Source organism: Microcaecilia unicolor, chromosome 10, assembly GCF_901765095.1.
Source record: "Microcaecilia unicolor chromosome 10, aMicUni1.1, whole genome shotgun sequence".
NCBI classification, from domain to species: Eukaryota; Metazoa; Chordata; class Amphibia; order Gymnophiona; family Siphonopidae; genus Microcaecilia; species Microcaecilia unicolor.
Window position 1 is genome coordinate 137,519,992 of NC_044040.1, and position 19,248 is coordinate 137,539,239.

At 43.5% G+C, this 19,248-nt stretch overlaps 1 protein-coding gene across 3 annotated transcripts in view; it reads left to right on the forward strand.

Annotated features, from left to right (window-relative positions):
• Positions 1-16,744: 16,744 nt before the first annotated feature.
• The window catches only part of PASK (PAS domain containing serine/threonine kinase), a 719,075-nt gene continuing 716,571 nt past the window's right edge, over positions 16,745-19,248 (forward strand). For 2 of the 3 annotated variants that reach the window (XM_030215835.1, XM_030215838.1), the window contains exon 1: positions 16,745-16,814. The gene's annotated coding sequence lies outside the window, so the exon portion shown is untranslated. The other variant, XM_030215836.1, reaches the window with a different exon arrangement.

A 19,248-nucleotide genomic window follows, 5' to 3' on the forward strand; every position in this document is an offset into this window, starting at 1 on the left:
GGGGGAGAAATTCCTCTTGAAGGAAGAGGGGGCAGAGGAACCCGACTTGCCCGGGCGGTACCGACGGGCTTCCAGCAACTGTCCTCTGGAGGTACCGGGACGAGTACTAGCCCGAGCCCTGACCTCTGGTAATTTCTTGCCCTTAGACGTGCCGAGATCGGTCACGATTTTGTCCAGCTCGACCCCAAAGAGCAGCTTGCCTTTAAAAGGCAATCTAGCCAGGCGGGATTTAGAGGCGTGGTCAGCAGACCAATGTTTCAGCCAAAGCCACCGCCGCGCAGAGACTGTCTGAGCCATGCCTTTAGCTGAGGCTCTCAAGACATCATACAGCAAGTCTGCCAAATAGGCTAAGCCCGATTCCAGGGCCGGCCAATCAGCCCTCAAGGAAAGATCCGAGGGGGAAGCCCGCTGCACCATAGTCAGGCACGCCCTGGCCACATAGGAGCCGCAAACTGAGGCCTGCAAACTTAAAGCAGCTGCCTCAAAGGACGACCTTAAGGCCGCCTCCAATCTTCTGTCTTGGGCGTCCTTTAGGGCCGTGCCACCTTCCACCGGCAACGCCGTTTTCTTAGTCACCGCAGTGATTAAAGAATCCACGGTAGGCCACAGATAGGCCTCACGTTCACTCACAGCCAAAGGATAGAGGCGGGACATAGCCCTAGCCACTTTAAGGCTCGTTTCCGGGACATCCCATTGAGCCGCAATTAAGGTGTGCATGGCATCATGCACGTGGAAGGATCTAGGCGGGCGCTTCGTCCCCAGCATAATGGCAGAGCCAACAGGGGCTGAGGGAGAGACGTCCTCCGGAGAGGAAATCTTCAAAGTGTCCATGGCCTGTAAAAACAGGTTGGGCAAATCCTCTGGGCTAAAAAGCCGCGCTGCAGAGGGGTCATCCGCTCCATCCGAGCGGGGATCTATCTCCTCCAAGGAATCCGCAAAGGACCGTTGGGAGACCTCAGACACGCTGCCCTCATCTACATCGGAGGAGACAAAGTCCTCCAAGGCCTGGAAATCAACCCGAGGGCGTTTACCTCTGGGAACCTCAACCTCTTTATCAGAAGAGGGAGCAGGGGCAGCGTTTTGCATGAGGAAAGCCTGATGCAGCAGCAAAACAAACTCGGGGGAGAAACCCCCCAGACTGTGCACTTCCGCAGCCTGGGCAACAGCCCTAGACGCACTCTCAACCGGCGCTCGCAATAGCGGGGGAGAGACATGCTGCGCATCCAAAATGGCGTCCGGCGCGAAACTCCGCGAAGGAGCCGCGCGGGAAGAACGGCGCTTAACTTTAGCCGCTTGTGCCGTCGCCCAAATTAAGGGCGTTCATGGCATTAATGTCTCCAACCTCAAGGGCGGCCCACGAAGAAGCCGTCCGAGCCGCGTGGCCGGCCAAGATGGCGGAGGCGAGGAGCGGGGGATGGGCGTTTATGGCGGGAAAAAACCGCCACGCCAGAGGAACGACCGGGACATTCATCGGTCACTAAACTGTCACCCATCAAGGGCGAATCAGGTTGTAAAACCCCCGCATCCCCTCTAGAAGCGCTCCAGCGATCCGGGGAGCGACCCTTTGCGCCCTCGCCCTCCGACGCCATATGCCACGAGGAGAAGAATCGGGGAACCCCCTGCCCGCTATAAAAAGGTAAAATTACCTGCTTGCCGCTCCGAGCTGTAACGAACTGGTGTCCCAGTGAGTAGCTGCAATGAACGTTTAAAGAAACGTCGAATTAAACGCCTTTAAAGACGTTTAAAATTTTTTTTTTTTTTTTTAAACGGAGCCAGCGGGAGGGGGGAGAAAAGGAGGGACCTGGCACCACCAGGTTTGCACTTGCTCAAAGGAGCCCTCAACCCCAGGCCTCAACAAAACCTAAGGATTAGGCTTGGAGGCCTAGCCAGAGCTGCTGCTGTGTGTGACCACCACCTGCTGAGATAGAGAACATACTGAGGAGTTTCCGGCAGCACATGACCACATATAGGGAGGCAAAAGTTTGCTCTCTATCTCCACCTGCTGGTAGATGGACACAACCCACCAGTCTATGGATTGATCAGCTTGATGATATGGAATTCATTATTGCTACCAAGTATTGCACATTAAGGGCATTTGCTTTAAACTTTGTTTAATTTGTTTATCCATTCCTTACATGCACATGGTTTTGTTTTTTAGACCTAAAGGTGAATCCTAAGGGTGGTGGAAGAATTAGGTATAAAATGTGTTGTTTCTGACTTGTTTTGGACTGCTTTGAGTCCTGCTGATCTGTACATCTGCTGTCTGGAGTTTTGGAAGATGGAAATGAGAAAATAAAAATTGTTTTGGATGTACTCTGTAGAAGTTGTTTACTTTTGCAATTTGTGTATAGATTAGAGAATGACACGGGGACAAAGTTTGTCTTCGTCCTGTCCCCGTGGGCTCTGTCCTTATCTGCAGAAGTCTCGAACACTGATTTTATATTTGAATCTTTTTATTAAAATATAAAAAGGAACAATATGCTATGCAACTGTTGTGTATAAATTACAAACAGAGAACAATAATAACAATGAGCAGCTATAATAACCCTCCTTCCCACCATCACCCTCTACCCTTCCAATCCCAACAATAGGTGATTTCTAAAAGGAACAATATGCTATGCAACTGTTGTGTATAAATTACAAACAGAGAATAATAACAATGAGCAGCTATAATAACCCTCCTTCCCACCATCACCCTCTACCCTTCCAATCCCAACAATAGGTGATTTCTAAAAGGAACAATATGCTATGCAACTGTTGTGTATAAATTACAAACAGAGAACAATAATAACAATGAGCAGCTATAATAACCCTCCTTCCCACCATCACCCTCTACCCTTCCAATCCCAACAATAGGTGATTTCTAAAAGGAACAATATGCTATGCAACTGTTGTGTATAAATTACAAATAGAGAACAATAATAACAATGAGCAGCTATAATAACCCTCCTTCCCACCACCACCCTCTACCCTTCCAACCTCAACAATAGGTGATTTCTACTACACCAAAGAATCCTAATTCACACTATTAAAATGTCCAAGGGTATAAAATACAACCCCTTCTATATGCCCCAGAGGGGAAAAATATGCCCTATAAAGCACTGTTATGTTTTTTTAAATCTGTGGATAAATAAGAAATCATCAACAATCTCAGGATTCAATCTAGCTCTCCTGTCTTCCACAGTCCTTCCTGGAATAGAAGTTGTCTTCTTAGAAGATGTGCTGGTAGCAGTATGTACAGGATCTCCCATGCAAAGTTTGCTAGTTGTGGCCAGTATGTTTGCTTGTTTTTCCAAAAAATCAAAATATCTTTGTAGGCATCACTTAAACATAAATAACAGTCCAGTTCATTAACAGGCTTCAAAGTAGAAAATGACACGGGGACAAAGTTTGTCCCCTGTCCCCATCCCCACGGTATCTGTCCCCATCCCCGCGGTTACCCGTCCCCATGTCATTTTCTAGTAGGTATGTGATATTTGAATAACTGTCTATATTTATGGCTATGATTTGTGAACATGCGGCATCATTAAAGGATAGACTTTTAAATGCCCAGTTGGTTATATATGCTAATCTCAACTTTGTTAAATATTTCAGACATTTCTATCTATTTGCTTCCATGAAGTAACTGAATTCTATTATTCTGTCTCTCTGTATGTTAAAGTGGATAGTGTTCACCATGAACTCCTTTTATTATCAGAAATTTTGAAGAGTTTTCAGTTTTGTTATAAATAGCCCCCAGATAACCTGAGAACTTATACAAAAAGAACTTACAAAAGCAAATTTGGTGAAACAAGTCAAATTAATTTATTATTTCAAAATACGCTCTTGTAAGAATGGGTGTCTGTGAAAGCAAGCAGGCACACTCTTCCTTAATTTTTACAGTTTATATATTCTTTCTTTCTGGTTACATTAAGAGTCTGCCCCTAAGTTTCTCATTGGGTATTGATCACATTTACCCCTTATTATATCAGTGCTGGTTATCATATGACCGTCCCTTCTGAAAATTTTCCATAGACAGAGTGCCTCTATTAATTGTTAGTTCTTTTGCTCGATTTACATTTTCTATCTTCAAATCTTTATGTGAGAACTTTGCAATACCAGTTTCATACATGGTATGCTTCACCTTCCCCCAACCCCCCTTTTCTCTTGTTCCCTTTGTACATAGTTTCACAGTTTCATGGTCTCATGCCTGGCCCAACCTCCATTTCAGCTCTAAGTCCTGTCCTTGAAACCCACATACAGCTCTCTCAGCAGTTTGGGCTTATTTCTTCCCCCCCCCCCCCCCTCCTGTCTCAGTAGTTCTTATCAATTTGCACACGTCTCTTTAAACTAACACAGTTTCTTTGTTAGTAATTTAGAAAGTTATAATATGGAGATCTCTGTTAGAAAGGGCCTACACAAATATAGTTATACCCTTACCAGGGCATAAGCTATATATTCTATCTTTGCAATTATGTTAAGTGAAAAAGCAATATATTTACACACTTCTCACAGTTTTGGCATAGTATAAGTCATCACAAAAACAAAACATAAGAAAACCAATGGACTGCATTGGGGGCTTATAGCCCATTTAGTTATGTTTAAAGAAAATAGATCTACATGAAACAAAATATTTATTTTTATTTTGACTTATAAAACCACTTGCCCCTAAGACATATTCAAAACAGAATCTACAATACAGATGAAGATGTGATTCGGTGTGCCCCAATGAAAGGAGAGTTTAATTTTACTTTCCTTTAATTTCAATATATTCCATCTTTATAACACCAGGTTTCCCGAGGCAGATTACAACAGTTAAGATGGATTCATCAGGAAACAGGATATCGTCACTGAAATTTGGCCATCTGTATTGTATAGGACAGTGTAGAAAAATGAGCATAAAATACAGAGTTTATAAGTCCTGCTTCTTACCAGCTACAGTAATTTTTTAAGCTGTTTTGGTAATATTCAATTTTTATTTCATGATGTTTATATCTAGAAAAGGGAAGCTTTCAATAAATGTAAAAAAGCTGTCAAGTAAAAAAAAAAAAAATCTTTTGTCCGCCACCTTTTAAGGCACTGCCTATCCAAATGGAACAGCTTTTGACTGTTTACAGATGGACCAACATTGGCAGTCCATTATCTTAATATAATAATTTGCTTGTTCAATGTTCGAATGTGTCTCACAGGGATCGTAACCATCTTCTGATGTCACGAACGCAGTGAGAGACATTGGAACGTTGCAGGAGCAGCTTCAGCCCTTCCTCCACATGCACCAACATCTCCCTCACCACCGTTCCCCCCCCCGAGGTCACCGCAGCCACTGCTCCCCCTCCACCCCCCCCCACGAGGTCGCCCTCCAGGCCCACCCAATACATACCTGCCAAGTCTCTCGCGAAACACGCAGCGCCAGTTCCCATTTCCGGCCACTGCTGCTTCTCCTGTTGAGCAGCAGCGGCCGCTACAAAAAAAAAAGAGCTATTTAAAGCACTTGAAATGTTTTTAAAAGCAAGCGCGGCACCGCAGGCAGCCTTCAGCCATTGGCTCTGCAGCCGCTCCTCTCGCCTCTCATGTCACTGCCCCTGGAGCAGACCCCGGAGGAGCGCAGCGACGCGAGAGGAGTGGCTGCAGAGCCGACAGCCAATGCCTGATGGCTGCCTGCGGTGCCACGCTTGCTTTTTAAAAACATTTTGGGTGCTTTAAATAGCTCTTTTTGTTTTTGTAGCGGCCACTGCTGCTCAACAGGAGAAGCAGCAGTGGCTGGAAATGGGAGCTGGTACTGCGTGTTTCGCGGGAGACTTGGCAGGTCTGTGTTGGGTGGGCGGGCCTGGATAGAAAAAAGGGGATAGAGAGAGAAACACTGGATGGAAGAATCGGGAGAGGGGGGTAGACAGATGGAAGGATGGGGAGAGAAAGAGGGAAAACAGATGGAAGGATGGGGAGAGAAAGGGGGAGATGGATGAATGGATGCAGAGAGAAAGGGGAGAGACGAAGGATGTGGAGAAAGAAGGGACACTGAACAGAAAAGGGTAGAGAGATAGACACTGGATAGGAGGGGGAGAGAGACATTAGATAGATCAGAGAGAGGGTAGATGGGTGGAAAGATAGGGAGAGAAAGATGGAAGGGTAGGGAGAAAGAGGAGACACTGAATGGAAGGATGCAGAAAGAAAGGAGACACTGGGGAAGGGGTCCTGAGACCAGAGAGGGGGGGTGCAGGGGGTCCTGAGACCAGAGGGGAAGGGGGGGTCCATGGACCTGGGAGAGGGAGGGGGGAGGTATCTGTCACACACACAGTGTCTTTTTCTCTCACTCTCACACAGTCAGGGCTGTGCCTAGGGTCTCTGGTGCCCCCCTGCAGACTATCAGTTGGGCCCCCCCCCCCCCCCGTGTGGAGCTTGTTCATGATCAGTTTCAGCAAGTTTATCACTTTGTACTTGCCAACATTAAATCTCATCTGCTATTAGGATTCCCAGTCTTCCAACTTCCTATGGTCTTCCTGCGATTTTTCACAATCCGCATGCATTTTAACAGCTTTGAATTGTTTTGCATCATCTGCAAATTTAATTACCTCACTCGTCATTCCCATTTCTAGATCAGTACAATATAGCACTGGTCCCTTTACGGACGGTCGGACTTGCCTGGCAATGTGCTCCGCATCCGCGAGCGAGGCTCCAAGGTGCGTGGAAGAGCTGGGCGATGCTAAAGAGCCGAGCGCTGCACGCGAGAAGGCAGCAGCAGCGCATGGGCTATGGGGCATAGCTATGGGGCTTTTTAAAAAATAATTATCCTTAAAGTAACAAAGGTGACTATTACCTTTACAAGACTAGATTGTTTCTTGTAAATTAGGACACATGCACTGTATAGTTTCCCTGAAGATAAAATATGAATATAATCCTTCTGCTAAAGATAAAAAGAGGTTAAATCAGTGATTCCCAAACCGCGTTCCATGAACTCTCTTCAGGGGTTCCTCGAGAAATTAGATTGTAGAAACTGTCTTTATGAACATATATATGTTTACATGAACCGAGGGTTCCTCGTGTATGAAAAAAATATATTTTATGAGCTCTGCCATTGGGAAAAGTTTGGGAATCACTATTATTAATTACATTTGTACCCTGTGCTTTCCCACACAATGCAGGCTCAATGCGGCTTCTTCACTTACATATGAATTTGACAGACGTGCCTTTTTTTCTCTCCTTTCTTGCTGTAAGTTAATTTACTGATAGCTAGAAGGTCTGTTGACTTGCCTATTATTTGCCTTGATGTTACTTGATCTGGAGTTAATTTGTGCTTCAGTTCTCTATTGATCTTTCTCATAATGATAGTAACACTGCCTGTTTCCTGCACATAACACTTTATCTAAAAGGTTTATATTAACTTTATAATCTGAATTACAATCATGGATTATATATAACCAGAATTTTATACATATATTGGGGGGGGGGTTGTTGTATGTGCAGTTACACCAAATGCAAAACCGATTAGATCATCAGCCAACTTGTTAAAGACAAAAAAAAAAAAAAAAAAAAAAGAACCAACGCTGGAAGATGCATCCTCCCTCTCAAAAGAAGTTACAAGAACAAATACCATAATTTTCATAGTCATTATTCTTTGCTGATTTTGAGAAACACTGATGCAAAACGTGGCGGTGTAACCCATCCGATCACTGCCTCATTTGCTGCAGCCAGTCTTAACAAAAGTAGGAACACTTTTGTTTTTTGTTTATTTAACAGGGCACTAAAAGTCTTCCCAGGCATCCTTAGGATGCAATAGTTTCACAGCCTTTTTGCACAGGCCGGTTTGATGACCCCCATACACCAAACATTGAAAAATTAGCAGGAGTCTGCTACTTTTTAGCCCTAGAGACAAATGGTCAGTTCTCAAACATGTTCAAAAGAACACATACAATCTGGCCCATGATTCGCGAGTCATAATATTTCACCAATACTAAACATTCTTAACTTTTCTTAATTAAAAAAAATAATAATACGAGCTTTTCTTTTTATTATTGGAGAGACTGCACGCTATACCGGAATACTTAGATGTTCATCAACCAGGCCATTGAGAGCTTTCCAGTTCCTAGTCTTAAAGCGGTAGAAGCAAGCTGGTTGAATCATCTTAGCCTGCCCTGATCTTATGTTTGTAATAACGGATATAAGCTCGATTTCTGTACATATTGTTCATTTAAAACTACATTTTATATAAAGACTTTAAGAATTAAATAGCAATGAACCCAAGAAATCAAAGGAATGACATGATTCATTAGGAGACACAGCAAAATCACTGGAGCCCACTTTTGTTAAGAAATGCATCCACAGTTTGGAGAAAGGTGCTTTCCGCCTGGTGACACACTAAACAAGCATAAAGTTAACCCCCTTCCCCCCCCCTCCAAAAAAAAGAGCAGCAGGGACACAGATGGGCAGATAAGAAACAGATTACTGACTACTCCTCCTCCCTTTCAAGTACGATCAGCAAAACCTGGACAACAGCAGAAGCCTTGGCTGACACACCCACCCCGGAGCTGGGAGCTGGAGGAGGGGGGGATCGGGGGCCTCACCTGCTACAACCACCGAGGGGGGGGGGAGGGGGACTACAAACCTCCCTTTTCCCCCAGCCAGAGAGAATCGTATGCAAGACGACCAAGCCTCCAGCGAAAGGTAAAAGGATGGAGAGAGTGCAGCCAGGATCCTCTCGATTCACCCGGACACCAGCCCCCCTCATTACATGCAGATACCGCTCCGGTAAATCATCAATCAAAGGGCGGCGAGGACCGGGAGTGGAAGCAAAGGCAACACCAGGGTCAGTAGTTTTGGAAACCACAGCCCATGCAGGGCTGTGAAGAAATCAATTTGTCTCATCTGTCTTCAAACAGAAATAACAGTTTAGAACTTCCGGGCCTGCTAGACTCTTACAGCGAAACCAAACTCATCCGCTGACTGACCTGGCAGTAAGACCTTATTAAACCTCCAGTGCACCACCTGTTCCTCTGATCCCATTCCCACCAATCTGCTTACCAACATCTCTCCTACAGTTAACCCCTCAATCTGTCACATCCTCAACCTCTCTCTCTCCACTGCCACTGTCCCCGACACCTTCAAGCACGCTGTAGTCACACCACTTCTCAAAAAACCATCACTTGACCCCACCTGTCCCTCCAACTACCGCCCCATCTCTCTTCTACCCTTCCTCTCCAAATTACTTGAACGTGCTGTCCACAGCCGCTGCCTTGACTTCCTCTCCTCTCAGGCCGTCCTCGACCCGCTTCAATCTGGCTTTCGCCCACTACACTCAACAGAAACAGCACTTTCTAAAGTCTGCAAATGACCTGTTCCTTGCCAAATCCAAAGGTCACTATTCCATCCTCATCCTCCTCGACCTATCTGCCACCTTTGACACCGTCAATCATAATTTACTTCTTGACACACTGTCCTCATTTGGGTTCCAGGGCTCCGTCCTCTCCTGGTTCTCCTCGTATCTTTCCTAACGCACCTTCAGAGTATTTTCTAATGGCTCTTCTTCCACCCCCGTCCCGCTCTCTGTTGGGGTCCCTCAAGGATCTGTCCTTGGACCGCTTCTTTTCTCGATATACACCTCTTCCCTGGGCTCGTTGATCTCATCACATGGTTTCCAGTACCATCTCTATGCTGATGATACCCAGCTTTACCTCTCCACTCCAGACATCACAGTTGAAACCCAGGTCAAAGTTTCGGCCTGCCTTTCAGACATCGCTGCCTGGATGTCCAACCGGCATCTGAAACTGAACATGGCAAAGACTGAGCTCCTTGTCTTTCCACCCAAACCCTCTTCTCCTCTTTCCCCACTTTCTGTCTCTGTTGACAACGCCCTCATCCTCCCCGTCTCTTCAGCCCGCAATCTCGGAGTCATTTTTGACTCCTCCCTCTCCTTCTCTGCCCATATCCAGCAGACAGCTAAGACCTGTCGCTTCTTCCTCTATAATATTAGCAAAATTCGCCCATTTCTCTCTGAACAGACCACCCGAACCCTCGTCCACTCGCTCGTTACCTCTCGTCTTGACTATTGCAACCTTCTCCTCGCTGGCCTCCCGCTTAGCCACCTATCCCCCCTTCAATCTGTCCAAAATTCCGCCGCACGTCTTATCTACCGCGTGAACCGATACTCTCATATCACCTCTCTCCTCAAGTCGCTTCACTGGCTCCCGATCCACTACCGTATACAGTTCAAGCTTCTCCTATTGACCTTCAAGTGCACTCAATCTGCAGCCCCCCATTACCTCTCCCCATATGTTCCCACCCGTAACCTCCGCTCTCAGGACAAATCACTCCTATCTGTACCCTTCTCCACCACTGCTAACTCCAGACTCCGCCCCTTCTGCCTTGCATCACCTTATGCCTGGAACAGACTTCCTGAGCCCACACGCCATGCGCCCTCCCTGCCTATTTTCAAGTCCTTACTCAAGGCCCATCTCTTCTCCCTTGCTTTTGGTGTCTAACCACCTTCCCATTCCTGATACCTACACTGACTACATAGTTTTTACCTTTAGATTGTAAGCTCTCTTGAGCAGGGACTGTCCTTCCCCGTGTTTAAACTTGTACAGCGCTGCGTAACCCTGGCAGCGCTATAGAAATGCTAAGGAGTAGTAGTAGAATGGGGAGGCAGCGCATGCGCATAGTCACCGGCACCAGTGCGCCAACGTGGTAAGGTCTATTTTTAAAAACTTTTTAAATAGAACTCCACGGCAGTGGAGCGGCGCCCCCCTGCGGCGCTTACCCGCTTACCGTGTTGGCACGGCCCTGGCCGCAGTCTCTCACACACTCTATGTCTCACACTGAATCACATTCACTCTCTATGTGTCACACAGTCACTCTCAAACACTCAATCTCATACACTCTCGGTCTCACAGAGAGTCTGTGTATCGCACACATACTCAACTCTCCCTCACACACACACACTCTCACTCGCACATTCACTCTCACACACACACACGCCAAGGAAAACCTTGCTAGCGCCCGTTTCATTTGTGTCAGAAAATCTTAGTTTCTTACCTGTAACGGTAGTTTTCCGTGGACAAAGGATCTTCTAGCCACACCTCTGAATATACGCCACGATGACGTGCGTGACCCGGCTATCCAATAGTAATGCTTAAAAAGTAAAAGCAATAAAGTTAGCACATTCCCGCCCAGATATGCAGTATAAATACCGTATGACAGCCCAGACCAGTCAGTTTAATAATATAGCTACGACAACCAGGGAGGGTAGGGAGGGATGGTGTGGCTAGAAGATCCTTTGTCCACGGAAAACTACCGTTACAGGTAAGAAACTAAGATTTTTCCATGGACAGGATCTTCTAGCCACACCTCTGAAGACTCCCAAGCATACACAGGTAACAATCATGTGATAGATCAAACATGACTAATCCAATAAACATGATGAAAGAAAATTTGTTACCTGTGGTAGGAGGAGGAGGACAGTTGTCGTTTACATTACCTCCTGAAGGATCGACAGTCCAAATAATTAATCTGTACGTGAAGCTGCATGGAAACAGTAATACTTTGAAAAGTATGCAGGGATGATCATGTAGCTGCACTAGAGATGTAAAAATGAAGTTGAGGTCGCCATAGCACTCAACGTATGAGTTGTAACATGATGATGTGAAGTATGTTGATTATAACAAAATTTTATATATTGAGTAACAACTGAAGAAAGAGTATATTTAGAGATTAGATGTCGATTTTTTTTTTTTTTTTTTTTTTTACATTGTAAGAAAGACATAACTGCGAAGGAATATGACCACCTGATGTACACTGTAAATAACTTGATAATGCGCTTGTTACAGTCCAATGTGTGCAATCTATTATGTTGAGTAGATTGATAAGGAGGTAGAAAAATTACTGGTAAAATAACCGATTAATTTCTGCAAAAAGAAGACTCTACTTTTGGTAGAAAACTCCAGAGAAGATCGTAGTATCAGATCATGATGTACAACTTGAGTATATGGGGTGAAAAATACAAGTGCATGTAGTTTCCTAAGTCTTCGAGGTGAAGTAATAGTAATAAGAAACTACGTTTTCCAAGGAAAAACATTGAAGGTAACCCAATGAAATGGTGCAAATGGAGGTTACATGAGGTTTTTTTTTTTTTTAAACCAAAGAGAAATCCTATACTACTGGGGGTAAGTGAATTGGAGATTTACGATTCAGAAGATCTTTCAAAAATCCGTTTGCGATAGGATGTGTCATTACTCTGTAATCATCAATCAAACCAGAGAAAACAGAAAATATGTGCAATTTGGACCTTAACTAAAGAAGTAGCCAAACCTGAGATGGATAAAAAGAGGAAATATTCCAAAAATTGAAGAAATTAGGCAAAATTTTAGGTAAATCTCATGTGTTATACAGTCATAGCGAAATCTGTTCCAGCTAGACAGATAAACAAGTCTGATCGATTGTTTTAGAAGGCAAGAATACATTAATAACTGGTTGAGAAAAACAAAACCGAATAACCTATCTGGTTACTTGAAGATACCAATTGGAAAGATGGAGTTTATTGAGACTTGGATGAAGAAGTTGACCATTGATCTGCTAGATGAGATCTGATATTGCATGAAGAAAACCATGGAAGGAGGACAGCTAACTGCATTAGTCCAGGAAACTACGCTTGCCTCGGCCAATATGTTGTTATTAGAATTGGAGGAAAGACGTAAAAGAGAGAATTTGCCCAAGAAATAGTAATACTTCTGCGGCTATCATGTTCCTTTAATATCACCTTGAATAATATGAATGACAGTCGTATTACTGTGAGGACGCAAAGCAATGTACCAGAGTACAGTGCAAAGCTGAAAAAGGTCATGAAGAATTGTGATATCACTTGTGTAAAACAAGTATCCTGCTTAACACATCTGCAATGTGATTCTCCCACTCTGATAGATAAATCATTTGAATCACAGAAGGGAGTGATAGAATTAGGGTCTAAAGTCTGACAGCTGCTTGACACAGATGAAGACAGCTCATAAGCCCTTGCTTATTTATAGAAAATATTGCCACCTTATTGTCTATACTAACCTATATACTTGGGATGGAAGTAGATGTTGAAAAGTTTGAACAGCCACTCTGCGCTCTGAATACGAGGAGAGTATGGAATAGAAGCTGTCCTGAAGTGACCAGTGGCCTTGTGTTGACAAGGGTTCTAGATGTGTCTGTCCCCCAACCAACTTAGGATGCATCTGTAGTAAGAAACTTGGATGGAAAAAGGTGATTGGAACGGAACTCCTACAAAGAGATTTAGGTCATATGACGTAAGAGGATGTCGATACTGAATCCACTTTTCCTTAAAATACCACTGTAGAGGCCTTATGTGTAGTAGCACTAGCGGCAGAACAGCAAATGTTAAAGCCATATGTCCCAAAAGAATTTCGTGATGGTACTGAATGAAGATAATGAACTAATTGTATGAGGAAAATGAGCTCGCGGGAGTGGTGACTGTGGTATAGATTATGCAGAAACCAGATCCAGTCCCATGAAAGTCAACTTCTGTGTCAGAATCACCTGTGACTTTTTTTTTTTTTTAATTGATCAGTAAACCTAACCTTCAAAAAGAATAATGGTAGTCTGTAAAACTTGAAGATTTTGTTGTGGAGACTGGCTACCATCAACCAACTGTTTTGATATGAAAAACAGGAGGATTCCTTATCAATGTAACTGAACAATTTTAAAAAGCAAATGTAGAAACAAAGGAACCAAAAAGAGATCTCTCACAACTTGTGTTTCCCAATCAAGGTCTGTATTTAAATCAATAAAATGACCTAATTGAGAACACCCTGAGCTCTGACGGTAAGCCAAAATGTATGTTTGTACTGGTAATTTTGTCCTTGACAGACAAACCGAAGGTATTGTCTTGAATAGGGATGAAATAGTAATATGTAAGTCATCATCCTGTAGATCTAGGGCTGAAAACCCTACTCCTTGACTTAATGCAGGAAGTATTACAAGTAAAAATGGCATTCAAATCTTTGTTTTGGGAGAAACTTGTTGAGTTGTGTTATATCCAAGATGTAGGGGTTGTGAAAATACTAGAGAATAACCATTTTGAAGAATATCCAGAATCCACATGTCTAATGTTATTGATCTCCAAACAATGAAAACGTGTTGAATTCTGCTCCCCACCAGACTCTGCCACTTGGAAAGGTGAAAAAGAAGGAGAAAGCTTTTGCTGCTGATGTGTCTGAACAGGCTTCTGAGAACGCTGTTCTCGATTTGGTCCAGTGTGAAAATATGTGGATAATGAAATTTAAATTGATAAGCAGGACATTGATAAATAAAAGATTTACGCTGTTGAAATCTGGTTCCAGAGGTAAAGAAAGGTCACTTCTTATAACTGGATTTAAAAAATTGGTGTTTATCCTGCTCCGAGGTATCAAGTGTTATACCCAATGCTGTTCATTATACCCAGACAGTAAGCTCTCTCTTGTCAATGTTCTGGTAGCACTATAATATAGTATTGGTTGTACCACCCTTCTTAAAAGCTTTAATTAGCTGTTTAACACGATCTTAAATGATTACAGGGATTTGAACTCACACCCGCTGGATTAGAAGCCAAAAAAGAAAGCACCAGAAGAAAGGAGCATCAGGCACCTTTCATAAACAATGAGCACCCAAAATTGAGGCTCTTAAGCATGATAACCATCTTGAAGGAATTAAAGAAACTACATTTCTGAAAGAAGTATCAAAGTGATCATATAAAGTAATGACCATTTGAAAAGAAAACCCCTACTAAATTGTCATAATCTGCTGAAAAATAGGCATATCCTGTAGAGACATTAATGGTTGTAATTGGGACAAATCCGCCCAATTAGTAGATAAATATACTATGTGATGAAGTATATAAACATAAATAGGGGCAGATAGCATAGGAGAGTGATAATTCTTTCTTGCTAATATATCCATAAACTGGAATTCCGTTATTCTTATACATCGTAGATTACACCACCAATGATGCGTGGGTAAGCTGACTCTATGAAGACTAAAGAGTTCAAGAACCTTATATTTAGTATGTATTGATCCTTAGGTAGATTGAATAGAATATTGTATATCAATCTATGATGGTCCTGAAGCACCTGAGGTATAAGGAGCTTGACCAAATTTAAACACTTAGTGACTTATGCTTTTATCCTTAGAAACCTCTTCTTGAGAAGTTAGAGAAAATTGCAATGCATGAACCCATCTATGTAAAAAACGTTTGCATAATATTCATCACTTAGAGAAAACTCTTCCCTGATTAGAGTCTGCCCTGTCTGAATAATATGAGTGGTAGGAAGAGCTGATACAGAGAGTTGTGAGCTCACAGACAAATTGATTGGAAGAGAAGAAGAATGAGATACCCACCACAGCATCTGCCCCTGAGGAGTGAGAGGACAAGAAGCTACGTAGATGAAATCAAATGCAGTGAGACAGCTTGTTCAGAGTGAAATATAGAACCCGAAGGTTCTGTAACCCTCTGTTGAGTCTGTATAATCCTGAAATTGAACTGTGACGAGACTTTCTGGACTTCGAGGTTTTTTTTTTTTTTTTAAACCTCCGATACAGAAGCCTATTTACAATTGTTGTTAACTAGGCAACGATACCGACAACATCCATGCCCAGATGGACTGACCTGTCAAGATGGTCGGTTCTGACTGCCCTTCCAAGATGCTGAATTGGGCGCCCATGCCCGACGTCGACCTCATAGCCGACTTCGTCTGGACATCGACCTCTGGAGATGGCAGCGGTCACAAGCAAAAACATCCTAAAACGTTTGCTGTGTATACTGTGAAGAAAAGATGTAATCCCAGACACTGAGGAAAGAGGGAGAGCAGTAATTGAAGACACCTGATCCCCGGGCAGTAAGGCAAGGGGGAGAGCAGGATAATAGTATTCTCCATTAGAGTTAAAATCTTACATTTAGATGGATGGCGATGTTGAGGTAAGTACCCTACCTGACATCGATGTCGAGTTCACTTCCTGAATTCTATCGTGACGTCACTGTTCGAGATCGTCGATCCCGTGATGAACGTCGACGTCGATCCACAGACCTGCCCATGGAGTCAGGCAAACCCTCTCGAAACGTTTGCTGTCTGATGGGCGAGAAATTGTCCTGATCCCCGGGCACAGAGGCAAGGGGGAGAGCAGGAATTGAAGTCACCTGATCCCCGGGCACAGAGGCAAGGGGGAGAGCAGGAATTGAAGTCACCTGATCCCCGGGCACTAAGGCAAGGGGGAGAGCAGGGATAATATTATTCTCCATAGCAGCTGAATCATGCGATACCTGTAAAGACAGTACTGGTAAAGATTTGGTAAGAAAACTTACATATGAAGAGTACAAAGCTGTTAAACACTGTTTCTATAAGTAAATAATTTACTACATTGTGAGACAACACAATAATTCTGACTGACTGAATAGAAAAAACCACCGGGTCGCTCTGTCAGCGCGGAAAAAATAAAACTGACTGGTGGTCTCTGGGCTGTCATACGGTATTTATACTGCATATCTGGGCGGGAATGTGCTAACTTTATTGCTTTTACTTTTTAAGCATTACTATTGGATAGCCGGGTCACGCACGTCATCGTGGCGTATATTCAGAGGTGTGGCTAGAAGATCCTGTCCATGGAAAACGGGCCTTTTTTTTACAAGTTTCTGACTAGATAGGCTCACCCAGTCTCTTGTTTTCAACCAATCTCCTTTGGGTCTGACAAACACCTCGAGCGTCCATAGTAACCATTCGCATAGTCTTGTACCAAACTTCGGTGCAGAGATTGGTCACTCGCAGCACAGAACAGCTTTAGCTTCGCCACCGATTGGTTGATCTGAAGTCGATCATAAAGTAAGCCAGCCTCTTCCTATGCTACTTGTTTTAAGGGTTGTGTGTCTAGTCTAAGTAACTATTATGTGCTAGGGGACAACAGGTAAAGTAGTAATTTACTCTTCTTGGTTGTCTTTGTTGTTGTAAGATTATGTTGAGCACACGTGTTATGGTTTAAGATTTATACTGGCCATACGTAAATCTTGTGACAGATGATCGAGGCCCGCGGGTATGTGATAAATGCTCCGTTGCTTCAGAGGTGTAAGTAATACATGGGAAAAGTATTTTTACGGACAAGTAGTTTTAGAATGGAAGTAGATGGTATGAGGAGGATAAAACTTACCAGAATAAGAATGGTCAGATCTCGGGTAATTGCTGTTAGATAAATGGATCAGACAGGTCCAAAAAGCCCAGTAATCTAGTCATTTGGAAGTAGCTGGCAGATGGGAAGCTCTATTTTTGCCCTGTGAATTTTTAGTTTATAGGATATTCGGTAAGGTCTCCCATCCTAATTATACAATTAAGCGAGGGGAAGCAATTTCAGGCTGGATATAGGGGAGGGGAAATAGAGGTCTCATGAAACATGAGGCATAGGGTGGAAAAAGGAGAGAAAATAGCAGCATGTTCTATGACCACAAGTTTGCAAGAGGCGGAGAGCAGCGAGATAACATCCTAGATTCAACGTGAGCCAGCCTGGTGGGTAGCCAGAAGGAAGAAAGGGAGTCTGTCAGCCGAGTTTTTCAGCAGGCGCACACGGCTGGGCATTAAGGAGAAATTAATTGCTCATCACCGTCGTCGAGTCACGACTAGTACGCGCCGGGCGCCCGCCCTGGCGGGAGAGAGTAGTTCTCTCCAACGGTTAAACAGAACCTCCTTCCTGCTATTGATTGGCCATATTCTTCCTGGAGGCGGACCATTCCCAACTGAGTTGGGAGAGATCAGAGAAGCACTGCACGGGGTTACATTGTGAATGGATGCCCGGCTTCTTGTTGAATTGGGGCCAAACGTCTAAATTCGTGGAGTATTGGTAATCTTAAACTGACAGGAGATACACTATTTCTCAGAAAGAATGTAATATAAAAAAAAAAAAGAACGCAAGGAAGAGAGCCTTCCAGTTGAGGCAAAATCAGAAAGGGTATTGGAGAGAATGATAAGCAATGGGGAAGCAAAGTTAAAGTCACAGAGATCAAGAGATTATAACCCATCTCTATTGGCAAAGAGGGACAAGCTTGTCTATATTATCGGTCTGTGCCAGAACTGGTGGTGGGACGCGGGGCTGGTGGTTGGGAGGCAGGGATAGTGATGGGCAGACTTATACGGTCTGTGCCCTGAAAAGGACAGGTACAAATCAAGGTAAGGTATACACAAAAAGTAGCACATATGAGTTTATCTTGTTGGGCAGACTGGATGGACCTTGCAGGTCTTTTTCTGCCGTCATCTACTATGTTACTATGTATCTGTGTTTCTATGGCAGGAATGTGTTGAAATTGCCATCAATGTTGTGCTCTTAGAGTTATTTCTCAAGATTCTATACAGGGTGCCTTAATTTGCACACGCAAGTTAACAAACCATTAACTAGCAGTATTTGGGTGCTAACCAATTGTTTGCAGTTAATTGGCACCACTGAGGATGTGTGCCTTCATCTGGCAGGATGCCTACTTCCAATAGAGCGTTACTCAAAAAGGGTATTCCAAAAAGTTGTGTGTGTTACTAAATGCTGCCTCAGCAGGCCTAACTTGGGTGCCAGTATTTACACCAGGGATCAACAGAAGTAAGTCTGGTGTATGCAGTTAAGGTGTGAGAATCAGTGCTAATCCTATAAGGTGCACTTTATAGAATCATGCTTAGTGTTGATTTTTTTTTAGGTGTCTTCTTTATTGGTGCAGCGAGTACTTTAGCACCCCTGATGTTGTGCGGACTCCTTCAGTATTGCAAGGGAAGGATAATTTTGTTGTTTAGCAGCCCAATTATTTTGAAGTTAGCTTCTTTGATTTGTTTTGCATCTCTTATGGCATGGATGAACTCACCCATAAGCCTGGATATGTTGGTCATGATCACAATCTTAGCTTTACTTCTGGTGTTCTTTATACTTGTATTATGCCAGTGATTGTTTCTGTTGGGAGTTCATAGGGTGCAACAGTTGGGTAGCATATAATTGGGGACAGGGAAGTTCTTTGTGATGAGTTTAAACACTGACTATTTGCGGTGGTTTTTCAGATCCCTTGGGGTAGTTATGTTCTTCTAGTGTACTGTATCCAGAGTGGTATTGAATACAATAAAGATAATACCATATTATCCTGAGTATAAAATGTCATAAATTGAAAATCTCTTTACATTTGGACTAATGATAATTTTGGCTAAGATGCAGTGGCAGTAATGAGCAGCACCAAGTAGAAATTTGTTTCCACTTCAAAGTACTGTCCGTTTGCAGTTGCTGCTGTAGTGCACTGTTTCT